Source organism: Trachemys scripta, chromosome 2, assembly GCF_013100865.1.
Source record: "Trachemys scripta elegans isolate TJP31775 chromosome 2, CAS_Tse_1.0, whole genome shotgun sequence".
Classification (NCBI taxonomy): Eukaryota; Metazoa; Chordata; order Testudines; family Emydidae; genus Trachemys; species Trachemys scripta.
The window spans coordinates 146731869-146735913 of record NC_048299.1 but is presented as its reverse complement, the minus strand read 5'-3'; positions in this window follow the sequence as shown (position 1 = coordinate 146735913).

Sequence of the window (4045 nt, the reverse complement as noted above, 5' to 3'; positions counted from 1 at the left end):
GGGGGGCAGTTAGGAGCAGGGGTCCCAGGAGGGGGCAGTCAGGGGACAAGGAACGGGGGGAGGGTTGGGAGTTCTGGGGGGGCGGGAAGTGGGAGGGGCAGGGGCGGGGCTCCTCCCGTCCTCTTTTTTGCTTGCTGAAATATGGTAACCCTACTCTATGAATCTGCGAACTGCATGGGAACCCTGCTGTGCCCCCCCCCCCCCATTAACAGAAACAATCCCATTAAATGCATCCCATCTCTGTGGATGTGGTTCCCCTTTGTGTCAATGTGAGGAAGCAGGGCAGAAGGCCCTCCATATACATCCCCCCTTGCCACCAGCCAGAATTACAGGGAATCTGCTGACACTACCACCAGCCTGTCCAGAAACCATCAGAAACCACCAATACTGGTAAGTGCTTTGTTTCTCTCTCTCCCCATTCCTCAGCATCAAGGCAATTTAAACGGCTAGTACCACCCAGTCAGCTACCCAGTCCTACTGCCACCTCACCCACTCAGCTCCCCATCCTCCCGACAGCAGCCTTTCCAGGAAGGTGAAGTGCCCTGGGCTAATGACAAAGAAGAGGTTAAGTGGAAAAGGGAAGAAATGCCTCCCCCACCATTCAGACCCCAATCTGCTCTGCCTTCAGCGCCCTTCATCAGTCAGAGTTTCTATCCCACAGAAAAGTCCACAGTTTCTAAGTTTGTTTTCATTCTGCATTGGAACAAGGAGTGAAAAAAACATGGAATTCCCTGCGGAACAGAAGAGTTCCTTTCGATAACCTCAGAACGCTTCTTTTCCACTTTAACATTTCAACTTTTATTTTATAAATAAGTTGAAATGAAAACATCTTGACTCTTCCCCCAACCCAAAATGAAATTTTGTCACATTCAACACATGCTCATGGAAGGTTTCAATTCTGTTAAATCAACATTTTCCAACAAATGCTTTGTAGATCGGGTCAAAAATTATTTTTACCATTGAAAAAAGGACTTTCCTTAAAAAGGTTTTTTATTATTTATTTTTCTATTAAACTTAAAATTTTCCCTCCCCATTTTCCTTTTTGTTCCAGGAACAAATTGGAAAAAAGGGAAAGGGCATGGGAGGAGGGAAAAAATGAAAGTTTTTGAAACGGGACATTTTCAACATCCAATCGTTCCTTTTCAAACTGTGTGGCATGAAAGGGACATAGAAATTTTCAAAATGTTTCACAATTTAAAAAATAGAAAACCTATTGTTCTACCAAGCTTTAAAAGAGAATTCAGGTAAGAACCAGGATAGTTAAACTCATACTAGCAAATAAAGGGCTAAATTCTCTCTCTCTTTTTTTATTATTATTAAATTAACCTCCTTTTTATTCCCACCCCAGGAGGAATAGGAAAAGGTTATATGTTATGCCTTCCATTAGTTATCTTATAATACCACTGCCATGTTCAAATACTAACACCATTCTACCGTTTTGAATTGAATTTCACCAAAACTCAAAAACCACGGTGGAAGAAGGTATTTTTCCTCTCTGATGCAGCCGGTGTTACAGAAGCCTCTTTCATTTGTCCTCAAGATTTATTGACTGACTCTCTCCATCTGTCCCAGGTTTAGTATTAAGTGGAAGACATCTCCTATTAGAATTCTCTAGCCAGCATGTCACTGGGTACATAGGTAAAAATCACCTGCCCTGAAATAGTTCATTGTCTAAATACTTTATTGTTGCTTTATTGCCATCTGCTGGTCAATTGGGGGTGAGATCCAGCTTTACAAACTTTCCCATGTGGGTTCTGTGGGATAAGCTAGATACTGAATTAAGTAAGCAACAGACAGGTAAAGGTTGTTGAGTTCAGCCCATCCCTGGCTTGTCCCCGCTACCTGCCAATAGTAAATACAATGATAATAAGCAGCACTCCATCCCCATTGTGCTGCTGTTGAACAGAATAAAAATACTAGCCTCTAAACTACACACAAATGAGGAGTCCAGTTTAAAAGAAAGGGAGGATAAATATAGGACTGACTAAATACCCCATCACATTCCGATTGAGCACTCTGATCCACACAGCTGGACCAATGCACCCATTCAGGCTACCATTGATTTCCCTGCCTGGGTCAGCTACACTAGCTGAGCCTTGAGTGGAGAGAGACAAGATCAATTTCAGTGGAGGGGAGTGAATGCCCGTCTACAGGGCCATCTGCAGCAAAAGATCCATCAGCTGTCTGCTTCTGATGGTACAGTGGCATCCTTCAATGTGCATGGCATCTGATTGCAAGTACCCACCAGTAGATGGCTCAAGGAGCAAGTCTCTAATATAACCAGGATCAACACCTTTCAGGAGGTAACGGAGTCTAGTCTATTCAGATTGCAAGCTGTTCACCGCAGGGACTGTCTCTGCTTATGTGTTTGTACAGCTCCAACAGAGTTCCAATCTTAATACAAACAACAGGAACTATTCCTTTTAGTGCTCTCTTGATTGAACACCACTCAACCAGCAATTAACTGGCCCTTTGAAATTCCTGCAGGCAGACAGCACTGTATTCAGAATGCCTGCAGCAGAGGTGGCCAGGTCAAGTGCTGCTGGAGACTATGATCCTGGTCTGACCCTAGCAACATCCCAACACCAGGGAGCCCTTTACCCTCTGGCATCTACCACTGACTTTCAGCTGGCTTGACCAGCGCACCCCCACTAGAGTTACCATATTTCAGAAAGCAAAAAAGAGGACGGGAGGAGCCCCGCCCTAGCCCCACCCCCATCCTGCCCTAGCCCCGCCCCTGCCCCACACACTTCCCGCCCCCCACAGAACCCCCAACCCTCCCCCCCGTTCCTTGTCCCCTGACTGCCCCCTCCTGGTACCCCTGCCCCTAACTGCCCCCCAGGACTCCACCCCCTACCAAAGCCTCCCTGCCTCTTGTCCCCTGACTGCCCCCTCCTGAGACCCTCCCCCCCATCCTACCTGGCCCCCTAGGACCCTACCCCCTACCTGTACCCTGACTGCTCCAACCCTTAGCCACACCCCCACCCTCAGACAGACCCCTGGGACTCCCACGCCCCATCCAACCACTCCCCACCCCCTGACAGCCCAACCCATCTAAACCCCTCTGCTCCCTGTCCCATTGACTGCTCTGATCCCTCTCCCCACTCCTGCCCCCTGACAGCCCCCCACAACTCCCAACCCCCCCCCTCGCTCCTTGTCCCCTGACTGCCCCCTCCTGGGACCCCTGCTCCTAACTGCCCTCCAGAACCCCACCCCCTACCTAAGCCTCCCTGTTCCTTATCCCCTAACTGCCCCTTCCAAAGACCCCCCTCCCTAACTGCCCCCCCAGGACCCTACCCCCTACCTGTACCCTGACTGCCCAAAACCTTATCCACACACACCCCAGAAAGCCCCCCCCGAGCTTCCGAAACCCCCCCCCCCCATCTCTTGACTGCCCCCTCCAGAACCTCCCTGCCCCTTCTCCGACCCCCTGGCTCCCTTGTTGTTGGCCTTTGGTTCGCCTAAGGTCTCTGTGAGCTTGCTCAGGAACTGCCTGAGCCGTTCGTCCCGGCACGCTGGGGAGCGGGGGAGGAGCTCCAGACTGCCGGAGGCGAGGTGATCTGCGAATGCAGGAAGGGAGGGAGTGATCTCTGCTGCAGGGGAGAGGCTCTCTCTGGCTGTCGGAGCCCCATGTAAGTGGCACCATCCGGCCGACTGCCCTGTTAGCCACGCGCGCTCTGCATGGTGGGGAGAGGGGGAAGTCCGGACATTTACAAATGCCCCCCGGACACTATTTTTAGCTCAAAAATCCGGACATGTCCGGGGGAATCCGGACGAATGGTAACCCTAGGGACCCCCACTCACTAGGGTCACGTTCTGTATCTAAAAGGTGTCAAGTAATATATTGTTGGAAAACTAACACATTGGCGATGAATAGCATGAATACATACATTTCACAATGACATACGTGGAGTTATGGATGTTCTCTGAGACTCTGTTTGAAAGTCTGTATTTGAACAAAGTAGAAAAGAGGTCTGCTCAGGTCTTGAACACAAAGGGAGCCTGGTCATCAGGCAGAGACAACGAAGACATGTTTACATGCAAG